This window comes from Leucopleurus acutus (assembly GCF_964270905.1).
Source record: "Leucopleurus acutus genome assembly, chromosome: 2".
Classification (NCBI taxonomy): Eukaryota; Metazoa; Chordata; class Mammalia; order Artiodactyla; family Delphinidae; genus Leucopleurus; species Leucopleurus acutus.
In genome coordinates this window covers 124,755,787-124,769,611 of record NC_139143.1, presented here as the reverse complement: position 1 = coordinate 124,769,611, position 13,825 = coordinate 124,755,787, and the positions used below count along the sequence as shown (strand labels likewise).

General features: G+C 39.6%; 1 pseudogene across 1 annotated transcript; it reads right to left on the bottom strand.

The window, feature by feature from the left end:
• Positions 1 to 5,130: 5,130 nt before the first annotated feature.
• Positions 5,131 to 9,036, bottom strand: LOC309974484 (jupiter microtubule associated homolog 2-like; annotated as a pseudogene). The gene is made up of 2 exons: positions 8,951 to 9,036; positions 5,131 to 5,712 (listed from the first exon to the last, which is right to left on the bottom strand). The product of its transcript is annotated as a jupiter microtubule associated homolog 2-like (transcript).
• Between the last annotated feature and the right edge of the window lie 4,789 nt (positions 9,037 to 13,825).

Sequence of the window (13,825 nt, the reverse complement as noted above, 5' to 3'; positions counted from 1 at the left end):
ACTTGGTCTTCAAAGAGATGTTATGACACAAATTTAGTCTTTAGCTATGTATGACTTTGTAGAAAATATTAGTAATATTAAATATTTTGTTACTTTTCATAAGATCAATATGAAAACCTTAAAAACTTCCATACATTTGTTTTTATAAAAATATCGTACTACATAAACTGTGATGAATAGATTGCAAGGCAAAGTGGAGCAGAGGGACCAGTTAGGAGGCTACTAGTCCAAATGCACCGTGATGATAATTTATAAGACAGATTCAGGAAAATTCGATGATAGGAAATAGGGTTATAAAGGGCAGATTCAAAGTGAATTCCTAGGGTTTTGTCTGAAACAACTGTTTGTGCTGTCATTTACTAAGAAAGAAAGCTATAAATGGAGTAAAATCAGGTTCAAGAATAAAGTAAATTCAGTGCTTTTTAAATTGATGCATAATTGGCATAAAATAACATGCACAAATCTTAAGTATTCAATTTGACATGCTTTGATTATTTTATTAACTGGTGCATTCACAACACAAAATAATACCTGGGACGTTTTCTTCACCTCAGAAAGTTCCCTCATATCTTTTTCCAGTTGATTCAACTCCCCTTCCCTAAGCAATGATTTTCTGACTTCTGTAATTGTAGAATAGCTTTATGAATCCTCAGATTGCATACTGATGGACTCATACAGAATGTATTCTTCTTTGTCTGTGTTTTTCATTTTAGCCAAATAATTTTGAGAATGCCATGTGTATTGGTAGTTTATTCTTTTACATTGCTGACTAGTATTCCATTGTATGAAACTATCCCAATCTGTCCATTCTCCTGTAGATAGACTTTTGGGTTGTTTCCTGGTTTTGGCAATTATGAATAAAACTGCTATGAATATACTTATAAATCTTTATTTCAGATATATATTTCATTTCATTTGTGTAAATACCAAAGAGTGGAATTGATGGGTTGTGGAGTAGATGTATGTTTAATTTTAATAAGAAACTGGCAAACGATTCTCCAAAGTGGTTTTCATTTTATACTCTCAGCAACGGTATATGAGAGTTTCAATTGTTCCACATTCCATCCTGTATTTAGTGTAGTTTGTTTGTTTATTTGTCACTCTAGTAGATGTGAAAAGATATCTCTTTGTGGTTTTTTTTTTGACTTGGCATCAACTTTATTAGTTTTTATCACTAACATGCTTGGGCAGATTTGTTACTTGAAGCTGGTTAAAGAAAAAGGAGTTTTAACAAAATGATATGCTGGATAATTCTTGATGCTTACTGAAGGATACTAGTACACTATTGAGAGCTCAAGCTAACTGAATTAGAACTTGCTTCCTTTCCAATTTGTAAAGATAATTTCCTATTCAACTTTTTCTTTTTCTCATTACAAGACCCTAAAATGTAAGATGGGCACACAGGTTTCAAAAGTTCTGTCAATACTTTAATTTCAAAGTATCCACCCCGAATGCAGACTAAAACGTCACCTAGGTCCCTGTAATGTCCCTCTCATTTCTTCCTAAGTTGAAGTTCAGATAGCACTTTGTAGTCACACAGAACAGGAATCTTTCATGCATGAGCTCCAAGAATGCTAAGGATTAAGAATATAATGAGTTCAGAAGAAATGAACGGGATAACATAGGAGGAGGGTTCAACCCTTGCAGGGTTCAACTCACAAAGATGTTAGAACAAGTTATGCTCCATCCAAAGAGTCAGTGTATTTCTGGACAAGGCACAGGACCTGAAGAGGGAACCCTTAGATGTCTTCCACTTCTTCACCATAATGCACGGGAGCCCACCTTGCGCCTCTGACACAGCCACTGCCTGGCCTCTGGAGACAAACAGGCTGTGACACTCCAAAACCTCAGTGCTTGCCTGCGGCTGGAGCAGCTGCTACAAATAGGTGATGTACTGGTGCCAGTGGCTAGCCCTGTTCCAGGAACATGCTCTCAGATGAACAAGTGAAGAGAGTGTCAGGTCCCCCATGTTGGGTTTCTTTCTGAAGTGCTGTCCAGTTAGTTGGTCCTGATGCAGCAGGCTTCTAGAAGGAAGCTTCCTCTAGTGGAGCTCTCCAGGCAGGCAGTCTGAGAAGCTCCATCACCCTGAGTCCACTTAATACACATAAGGATATTAAGTTTGCTTGTAGGACACATGAAAATAGCTAATATATAAGAAGGAAGAACAATCTATGCTTTCTCTACAGGACCTGAATCTACAGGCAGATCAATTCTAATAGCTCAGCACTTCATCTACTCGCTGCCAGGCTTTCATGGCAGTTTCAAAGTCAACTCAGAGGCAAGTTCTTCAGGAAAAGAAGTGGTGTTAAGAGAAAAAAAGAAGCATTACCTTCAATTTATGGAAACTAAAAAGAACACTGCCACATTCCTGTCCATTCTGTTTGAAGCTAAGTCTTTGGTTTTCAAATGAAAAAAACCTTAAATCCATAAACTTTGAGAAGATTAATTCGGGTATCTTCTGGTTTAAAAAAAAAAAAAAAAGACAAACCCCTTCAACCAATGAAAATCTGTAAGGGAAGGAGCAGAGTTCAGGCACTCCGGAGAATAGATGTGGAGGAAACACGTCCGCCCGCCTGCCCGCCCGCACGCACACACACAGCACACGACCAACAGACAAAGACTCAGTATGTGACTGATAAGTTTAATTCAACGGCTACACCCACTCCTGCCTTGTAAAAATAACAGAATGCTCTTCTCAAAGTTACATCGCCATGTGAGCACTGGTTTGTTGTTTTTGATACAGCCTTACAAAAAGTTGGCACCAAATGCACATAAAAGAAATTTTAAGGCTTAATAAAAATACAGATGAGTAATTTCTGAATGCAGCTTGGAGGTTGAGAAAAGGATGCCAAGAGTTAATGAAGCTTCCAAATACAGGCAGTCCCTAATGTACAGAGCATTTTCCAAATGCAAATGGCCTCCCCCATCAGGTTCAAAGGAGCAAAAACTTTTCTGCTGTTCCTCCCAGGGACCAGGCTGCCCGGGGCTCTCTAAAGCCATGCGCATGGACCCAAGGAGGGAAAGGAAGACGGAAGATGGGGACAAAAGTAAGGCGATGCGGTCACTGCTGCCCAGAGGCTCTGCTCTGATTGTTTTCCTCCTTCCCCCAGGCCTCTATCCCCAGCTCTGCCCCAGAAGTCCCTGACAGGGGACAGATCTAGAAAGCTCTTCCCCTCATGTGACTGACAGTGAGACTGAAGCCCTGAGGGCCAGCAGCACGTCAGGGTCTTCTTGGCGATCCAATTTGGAATTCACAAATCATTTTCTTGTATATTAAAAAAAAGAGTTAGAAATAGCAGTTCATTTCTACCTTTGGAACATCTTACTGTAAGCTAAACAAGTTAGTGTGTTTAACTAACGAAGTTAGTGTATTTGAGCTTAAAAGCTAATCACCATGTATGACATTTTTTAATGTGGAAAAAAATGCTCTGAATTCCAGACAACTTTCCTATAAATGACCATTTGAAGGATGGAGGAGATAGGAAGCACTTGATAGAGTCACATGGAATCAGTGTTTCTCGGCTCCAAAGTCAGCAGGGGGACAGAAAGGCAAAGTGTCTTTACTTGGCAAAGCACCGTGCGAACCCCCCAGCGCCGGCGGAGGACGTGCAGTTTGGCAGGGAGCTCCTGCAGGCACGTGAGCGTCCAGGCCACTAGGAGTGCGACTGCACTTTAACAACGATGAAGACATTTTTAGCACCTGCATTAGCTTTGTAGGCACTCGTACCAGTAGCTCCAACCCAAACTGTTGGTCCCACGTGACTGCAGTACAGGAACCGAGACCATAGCCCTCCAGAGGCTGGATGGGAGAAACTTTCGCCTGATAGATTACAGCAGCACGATTCTTGCCAGCCCATTATCTTTGCTGGCAAATACCATGGAATGGGCCGGTTGAGACTTTACTGCCAAACTATTTAATGTCTTAGCCTAAGGTCTCTAAGGCTCTTCTGGAAACTGTGAATATGGTCCAGAGGTTCTGCAAAGCTTTATAAAGGGTGGCCTAAGAAAACTTTCCTTCCTCTTTGGTGTACCTGAGCAACAGACTTTTTTTCTAGAAAGGTGTCAGAAACAGATCAGAGTCAACAGTTACTGATGTAAAGCTGGTACTTGAGAACAGCTCTTGAGCTATTATGACAGAATCCAAACCTAAGAACCCAAGTTTCTCAAGCATCTCTTCTTCCCACTGTCAGCAGGAATATAAAGGAAGACATGTGAAGGAGTTAAACAATCCCATTACCTGGATATATCTGGGGAGTTTTTAAAGTCCTATAGAAGTTAGTGGTCTTGCAGAAAGGAAGTGTCGCTGGTGAAGGGAACTGTCTACATCACTAGTGAGGAGCAAAGGCCTGGACTTAAGGCTGATGAGGAAAAAAGGAACACTTCACAAGCAAAACTGCCTGTAAAGAGCCCCAAACCAGTCTCTCCTGGATGAAAGGGAGAGATTTCTACATAAGATCTGGCCAAGGATTGAGAGGGCAGAAGCGGGGCACCTCGGGAGATCAGGGTGCAAAATCTTTCCATAAAGCGTACGACTGAGAACAACATTTTGGTTTTTTGTTGACAGTTGCTGAGGAAAAGCAATGAAGATGTTTCAAGAAAATCTGCGGAACTGAAGCGAAAAACACTGCGGCCGAAGTCGCAGGAATGGAGACCGTGTCCATGAAGGGTAAACGGCGTCAGGACCTCAGGGTTCTATCCAGATACCCGCCTCCCCACCCCGCCAGGGTTTCAGTGTGTCTTGCTCTTCTATCCCACAGCAACGGACATGTGGTTTTTGGTTTTCTCTCCAAGGCTTTAAACTCTGCTACTGTGTTAGTGATTCCTAGATACCCAGCTAGCCAACACACCAAGGACGCGAAGAGCTCACTCTTCAGGCGCACCTGGCCTGGCACCGCCTCCCCGCCCACCCACCCGAGAGCTCCTCCCACACCAGGCATCACGTTTCCTCCCTTGGTAGTCCGGCAGGCGAGGTCCCGGGCTTCTAGTGATGGCAGTGAAGCCGGAGCAGCAGCTGCGGGTGTCCACCCAACACACCGTCTCCCCACCCTGCTCCTTCGGGCTAAAGAAACTACAACTTTGAAATCCTATCTCTCGAGTTTCCTGTCTGGCTCTGGGGGACGCAGCAGAGTCTCAGTAGAAGGAGACGCTGGACTTGCCTCCAGGCGGGTTCAGGACTTTGTTGTGGGAGCGAGGTCTCGGGATCAGCCTGGGCTCATGACTGCCGATGGCGGGCGCCGGCTGCTGGGCACGGGCTGCTCCTCCCGGGCCACTGGGCGCCCCAGCTCTTGTCTGGGGGAGGCGCTGGCTGCGGCTCTAAGGTCCGGTGTGTCCTCTCCCTCACACAGGAACACGTGGTCCTTGGGTTTGTTGGGTGTGCCATGGGTGAAGCAGCAGCGACTGGGGAGCCAAAAATGTCACTGGTCTTCCCACCAGGGTGGTTCAGACGCTGTCGCGTCTGCACAGGCGTGGATTCGTCAAATATACCACTTCCTTTCCCCCCAGGGGGTTTGGTCCTTTTGGGTAAGTTCTGAGGTTCTTCAGTGGGTCCCAAAATATTAGATGCCATCCTGTTTAGGCCTGCGTGGAGGTGCGGCTGCTTCTGGACGATCGCTCGGCTCTCCTCCCGGGGGCTTCATGGCCCTGGCGGCGGCCCGGCCTCCCTCGCTCTCCCGCGCCCGGAACGTGTCGCCCGCCACGCGGAGCCTCCAGCCCCTGTGGTTTTCATTTTACTTTTTATGTCCCTGATCGCAAATGATTTTGAGTGCCTTTTCATGTGCTTATCTTTTGAATATCTTGAATATTGAATATGCTTGTGCTTATCTTTTGAATATCTTGAATATTGAATTTTTGAATATCACTTGAATATCTTCTTTTGGAAATTGCCTGTTGTAATAATGTATCCATTAAAAAAATTAGACTATTCATAATTTTATTGTTTATTGTAGGAGTTTTTGTATAATCTGAATATGTGTTTTTGTCATATAAATGTCATGAATATTTCTCCTTGCATTTGGTTTATCTCTTCATTTTTAAGGGAAATCTTTTCATGAGCAGAAAATTTCCAATTAATCCATTTCACTTCTGCTAAAAGTTGAGTGGTTTTGTTTTTTTGTTTTTGTCCTTACCAAGAAATCTTTGCTTACTCTAAGGTTATTAGGATATTACAGTTTGGATCCTTTTAGAAGTTTTATGGTTCTGAATTTTCAATTTAGGCCTATGACTTATCTCAAATTAATCTTTGTGTATGGTTTGAAATTGGGGTCTACTTTCATATAGATATTTAGTTGTTTAATCAACATTTGTCAAAACCCCTCTTCTTTCCCAATTTATTTATCAAATGGCTAGATATGTGAGTCTGTTTCTGGACTCTATTCTGTTCATGAATCTCTCTATCTTACACCAAAATCACACTTAGTTATGTAAATTTTGAAATCAGTTCATGTAATTTCTTCAACTATTTTTTTTCAAGATATTTTCTAGGTTCTTTGCATTTCCATAAGAATTTTAGAATTTTCTCACCAGTTTCTATTAGAAATCCTTTTAGGATTTTGTTAGGGATTGTGTTGAATCCATGGGGAAAATTAGAGAAGGAACATCTTAAAAATATTGAACCTTCCAATACATAAAAGGGTAAATCTATCCCTTTGGGTCTTCATTAATTCCTTTGGGCAATGTATTCTATTTTTCAATATACAGGTTGTGCATATATTTCATTGGATTTAATAAAGTAATTTGGGGCTTACCTGGTGGCGCAGTGGTTGAGAGTCCGCCTGCCGATGCAGGGGACGCGGGTTCGTGACCCGGTCCGGGAAGACCCCGCATGTCGCGGAGCGGCTGGGCCCGTGAGCCATGGCCGCGGAGCCTGCGCGTCCGGAGCCTGTAAAGTACTTTGAAATGTTACTTTTTTTTTTTGCGGTACACGGGCCTCACACTGCTGTGGCCTCCCCCGCTGCGGAGCACAGGCTCCGGACGCACAGGCTCCGCGGCCATGGCTCATGGACCCAGCTGCCCCGCGGCACGCGGGATCTTCCCGGACCGGGGCACGAACCCGCGTCCCCTGCATCGGCAGGCGGACTCTCAACCACTGCACCACCAGGGAAGCCCTGAAATGTTACTTTTAATGGTATTGTTCATTGCTAGTAGATAAAAATACAAGTCATTTTTATATATTTATTTTGAATCCTGTGATCCTGATCACTTCACTTATTAATTTTAGCCATTGTTTTGTAGACTACATAGAGTTTTATACATAATCATGGCATTTTCACATAAGGACAGTTTTACTTATTCCTAGATTTTAGGTTTTTTATTTATTTTTAAATATTTTTACTTTATTGCACTGGCTTGGACATTCAATACAGTGCTAAACAGAAGTGGTAAGAGTGAATATCTTGACCTTTTTTCCTCTCTCAGGAGAAAAGGGCTCAATATTTTATTAAGTGCGATGTCAGCATTAGACTGTTCTTAAATTCCCCTTCTTGGATTAAGGGGAAGTTTCTTTCTATTCTTAGTTTGATGTGTTGTTTTTTTAAAATCATGAATGGGTGTTGAATTTTGCCTTTTTTTTTTTTTTTGTCCTCCTAAGAAAGTCATATGGCTTTCTCTTTTATTCTGTTAATGTATTGAGTTACATTGATTTTTGAATGAAACACTAGACTAAATTTCTGGGATAAATTACCTTTGCCATAACATATTATCCTTTTTATACATGGATTGATTGAATTCATTAATATTTTGTTATGAATTTTTGCATCTGTGTTTGTGAGAGATATTGGTCTGATTTTTTTCTTGTAATATTTCACCACAAAGTTATTCTGGTTTTATAAAATATATTGGGAAGTCTTCTCTCTTCCACTAATTTCTGAAAGTTTGTGTATAATAGGTATTATTTCCTCCTTAAATACTTGGTAGAATTCAACAGTGAAGCCATCTGAGTCCACGGTTCTTTGTGGGAAAAAAAAATGATATTAATTTCCTTTACAGTTATCGGTATTTTGTGCTGTCTATTTTTGTGTGTGTATGTGTCTGATGAAATTGTCCATTTACCTAAGTTGTCAAATTTATTGGCATAAAGTTGTTCAAAATATTCACTTATAGTCATTTTAATGGTTACAGTGTCTCTAATGATTTTTTCCTTTTTATTCCTGCTGTCGTTGTGTTCTCCTTTCATGAAACTACGGCAGGCCAACATTTTAGCTTTCAAGGAGGGAAAGCTCTCCAAGTCCTTGACAATAACCTGGACAAATTTTTCAGCAGTCCAAGATTTGACTGATTTAAAGTTAATAATGATTCATTTGTTATTTTACCAGCTTTTTTTTTTCCAGCTATCTCAATCCATTAATACTTGTACAATATTTGTAAATTCCTTGATGCAAGGTAGTCCTCAGAGCTAATATTTAAAGAAGCAAATGTGTTCATTTCATTGATAACTAAAAATTAAATACACAATACACTGGGAGGTACTTCAGTATTTCCACGTTGACATTACCTACCCCATTACTTAAAAGTAGATTTTAATTTATTGAGCTATTCAAGAATTATTGAGAGCCCTATTAAGCCAACTCTTGTGGAAGGTGCTGGAAATATAATGAGGAGTAAGACACAGTTCTTGCCCTGAAGGAGCTTACAATTGAGTATTGAGAAAGACGTGTTACCGTGACTTGATGGCTTAGTCTAACAAGTGATATGATAAAAGTGGGCACAAGAGACAGGGAGAAGACTTAACTCAGTCTTATCTAGGACAGGCTTCTAGGAGGAAGTGTCATATAAATTCAATTCTGAGGAATGAGTAAGAGCTAGCTAAGCCATTCTCAGATTCCTGTCCCTCAGAGACTGCAAAAATACAATCTGTCTTCATTATTCACAGATTCTCTATTTGCAAATTCGCCTACTTGCTAAAATATGTTCATAACCACAAAATCAACATCATGGCATTTTTACAGTCACTCACCGCCATGTGCAGAGCAGTGAAAAATCTGAGTAGCCCAATGATTGCGCCTCTTCCCAGTTAAGATCAAACAAGGCAATCTCTGCCATCTTCTATAAGGTCTCCTACTGTAAACAAGTGTCCTTTTCATTGTCTATTTGGTGCTGCGTTTTTCGCATTTTGGTGTTTTTTGATGGTGATTTCGTTGTTTACAATGGCCCCAAGCAAAGTGCTGAAGTGCGTCTAGTGTTCCTAAGTACAAGAAGGCTGTGATGTGCCTTTTAGGGAAAATATATGTGTTAGACAAACTTCTCTCAGGCATGAATTATAGAGCTGTTGGCCACGAGTTCAATATTAATGAATCAACAGTATATATTAAACAAGTTGTTTTTAATGAGTAATACACATAAAACAAATTTATGTATCGATTGGTTGATAAAAAGTTTGTGGCCAGAGGCTTGCAGGAGCCTAAGCCTGTGTTTCCCCAGGAGCAATGGTTCAGTATTCACTACTTCTGTGTTTGCAGTGACTTTATAAAATATAACTACTGTAAATAATGAGAATCAACTCTAAATGTTTTCTGTTTTAAGCACTAAGTTTTGAGATAACTGGCTATGCAGCAATAGATAACTAAAAGAACATATAAAGTCCAATGATGTAGCCTTTTTATAAGGCCTATATGATCTGACAGCTAATATACCCTTCAGGAGTGTGTCTAATGTCTAGCCAAAAATATTTTAGTACAGAATGAATGTGTACATTTGCAGGTGAATATTCATATTTTTTTGTTGGAATTGGCATAGCTCTGTAGACTATTTGGAGCTACTGTGTTTTGAGATATTCTGAATTGTTTTCTATTTGGAAGTAACTTAATGTATCAAGAGTTGGCCACATCCAGTGCCTTCCCACTTAACTTTATTTTCAGGATCTCTTTTAGCAATGTATTGTGAACAACATACGAATATTAGAAAATACCAGTTTTGTGGCTTTTCCATTGTATAAATCAATTTTAAAAATCAACCAAACAAGATTACACTGGCTATGTGTGAAAAGGAATGTCTTGACAACCTAAGGTCCCTGCTTGGTTTGACTCTCCATGATTATACTTGTTTCATATTTGTTAAGACAATGATCATTATTTAAGCTACAGAAGAGCTTTGCCTACCTCTGATGAACACACAAAGGTGTAGGGTGAGCCATTAAAGAAAGATTAAATTGTTGGCTCCTTATTAGAAAGTCCCGCTTATTTTGTTAAAAGGTACCAGATTATGTATAAAAATAGAAAATAGCTGAATTGGGCACAGGCATTCTGCTGGGATTAGATGAATGGCAGCTGCGAAACCATTGTGAGATGCAAAAGCGCATTTTAGCTTTCGCTAAAAAGACTGTGGCTCTCACTTTCCTTGCAGCTCTGGCCCATGTCTTGCTGCCAGCTCAGCTGTTAAATTACTGTGATATTAGAAAACAGGCTGGAGCTGGCTGTGTTGATAAGGAAAATAATTTAGGAAGTCCCTGTGCTCACTCCTAAGAATGTCGCCTTAAATGGATAAAGAATAATAATCATAATATTCAAGTATATGAGGTGCATAATCAATATCTTAAAAGATGTATGAAAAATAAAGTATCTTACCTGTGATATTAAATATTTACTGAAAATTTATAAAATTGTTCATTTCATAGACAACACTGGTTCTGATGCTGGTTTTCTGTGGGGACAGGGATAATAGGAATCAAGTTGTTATTTGACCCAGAAGAGATATGAATACACAACATATATTATTTTCAGTCTAACAGATAACTCAAAAATCTATACATCAGATCTTCAGGGATTCTTTTTGTGGGGTTCACTAATATTCAAAGATTTTAGAACTTGAACACAGCACCAGGAATCTCCACACTGACTCACATCCTTTGTAGTCTCCAATATTGCTCTGAGAATCACAAGAGATGTAACTTATTTGAAACTTAGTTCTGCTTAGACACAAAGTCATAATTCTTGCCTTCTTCTACTGTGGAAATGGGAAGAAGGGCCTGAGAAGAAATTAATCAAGTACTTTACTTCTATTCCCTTCCTGGCCACCAACTCCCCCCACCCCCTTCCCCCAGGTTAATAATTCCCACTGGTGGTAAGGGGTTATGGCAAAAACACATTCAGTTCATTAATTCAGAAAAGTAAATGAACCAATGTTTATGAAAATAGTCAATTTTGGAATTGGGGAGGGGCAACTCTTAGGTGTACCCATTTCAAATTTCTATGTTTTAAAAGTTTCAATAATGTTCATATTTCTTTTAAGCATTGTACTTTTGAGCACAAAATGGTTTAAATAAGATTTTAATTTCTTTAAATAATCCTCAAGGAGCCTAAAATAGAACTGTATTCTGTGCATTACAGTTTAATAGATGTGTTGTTATTTAAGCTGACTGCAGTTGTATTTGATTTTTTTCATATAATTAGATTCAGTCTAGCCTTTTGGTCTAGCCTACTGGTAATTTTCTTCATTGGAAAATCTGCTAAAAACTTTGATCTCTTTTTGAACCTCCCCATTAATCAGTTCAGTTCACTGATCTGATTCTAAAATATAAGCATATGAAAAGACTGAAATAATTGGTTTGCTCTGAATTACACAAGTTCATCTGGATAGAATCTATGGAGACAATAGGAAAGCTGAAAAGAGTGTGAAAGCATTTCCTTTAGTGGTTTCTTTATGCTGGAAAGAATGATACATTTGTATTTATCTCTGAAACAAAAAGTCACCAACACAAGATTAGGAATTAATATTTTCTTATGAGAAAGATGTATAATTTACACATAGGTTAGTTTACCTTAACAAAAATGAATTTTAACTTTTACTTTTTAAAAGATGAGAAATATTTGGTGAAATGCCTTAAACTCCATTTTAATTTACTGTTATGACCAGATATATACAGAAATAGTTCATTAAATACAAGGAAAAAAGAAAAAAAATAATGATGTTAACAATTAATTACTTGTGTTTTAGGGATAAAATCCATTGACAGATTTTTTTAAATTAATAAGCTTAATTTTTTTTAGAGTAGTTTTAAGTTCACAGCAAAATTGTGTGAAAAGTACAGAGAATTCCATGTATTTCCTATTTCCACACACCCACAACCTTCCCTGCTATGGACATCCCACACCATAGTGGTACATTTGTTACAATCAATGAACCTATATTGACACATGATTATCAACCAAGGTTCATAGTTTACGTTACAGCAAGACAAACATTTTCCAACATATATAAATATATATATATAACACATACACCTTCATACATGCATTTCTTTATTCATGTGATATCCAAAATTTTAGAAGAATGTGCACAATTTATTATAAAATTGTAACAAAGACTGGAGAGTGTTTTGATCATTCTGGAAAGATGAAGCTCAGTATAAATACAACCTTGGAAATTGTCCAGAGATTGTGGCAATATCTTTCTTCTAAATAGTTAGATATCCTTTGATTAAAGATCCCAAGTACTCTTAAAGGGATCTTGTGACAAGTATAGTGCAAATGCTAGACAGGGACCAGAGCGGGTATGTTTTTCCATATTGAAGTGGTCCTCACCCACTTTGACCTTATCTCTTGCAGGAAGCATAGCCTGTGTGGTGGTAGTGGGGTGGAGTGTCTGGAAACTGTGCTGTACATGTGGTGAGACAGCCTGAAGCAACTGTTATTTGGCTGTTTGTTGAGTCCCTGCTCACATTATTTAAAGTTATGTAAACTGGTGTTGAGGAATATTGTGTGGCAGAAATCTTTTAGTTAATTCCTAACTTAAGACCAGTTGATACTGAGTCTGTAGTTGTGAAGCAGTCAGTCAGATCCCTGGGTCTAATTAACTCTGGTGGACCTGACAAAATAGTTCCATGAACCTTCCAATGAAGGGCCAGACCATGGATCATTATGAGGTCTGACTCTGTTATGAATTGAATGTTTGTGTTTTTCCTAAATTCATGATGAAATCCTAATGCCCAGTGTGACAGTGTTAGGAGACCAGCATTTGGAAGATGATTAGGTCATGAGGGTGGAGCCCTCATGAATGGGGTGAGCGCCCTTATAGAAGAAACCCCAGAGGACTCTCTAGCACCTTCCGCCATGTGAGGACACAGTGAGAAGGTAGCTATCTGCAAATCAGAAAACAGGTCCTCACCAGACACTGAATCTGCTGGCACTTTGATCCTGGACTTCTCAGCCTCCAGAACTGTGAGAAATAAATGTTTATTGTTTAAGTTGTCGGTATAACGGTATAACGGTATTTTTGTTATAGTACCCCAAAGGACTGAGACATTTCACCTACACAAACAACAAGTAATCCTAGATCAACTTTCTGTTTTTAAAATCTCAAGCTGCAACCTTAAACCAGGGCATATATAACTCCTCCAGTGCTCAATGGATGTTTCATAAATGTAGTAACATAATGTACACAAGTGGTTAAGCAAACAGGTTTGGAGTCATATACATCTGGGTTTTAATCAGAGCCCTTCTTTTATTAACTGCGCAACCTGGGGAAAATTGCCTAAAATACTCTGGTTCTCAATTTATGTATAGGATAATTTCTACTTGATAGATTATAATGCAAATAAATTATTTGTATGTTAAATGAAAGAATGAATATTGCCCTTGATTAGTTAATATCAAAAAGTGGGCACTGGGCTTCCCTGGTGGCTCAGTGGTTGAGAGTCCACCTGCCGATGCAGGGGACACGGGTTCGTGCCCCGGTCTGGGAAGATCCCACATGCCACGGAGCGGCTGGGCCTGTGAGCCATGGCTGCTAATCCTGCGCGTCCGGAGCCTGTGCCCTGCAACGGGAGAGGCCACAACAGTGAGAGGCCCGCGTACTGAATAAAAAAAAAAAAAAAAGTGGGCACTTTGTAAGAGTT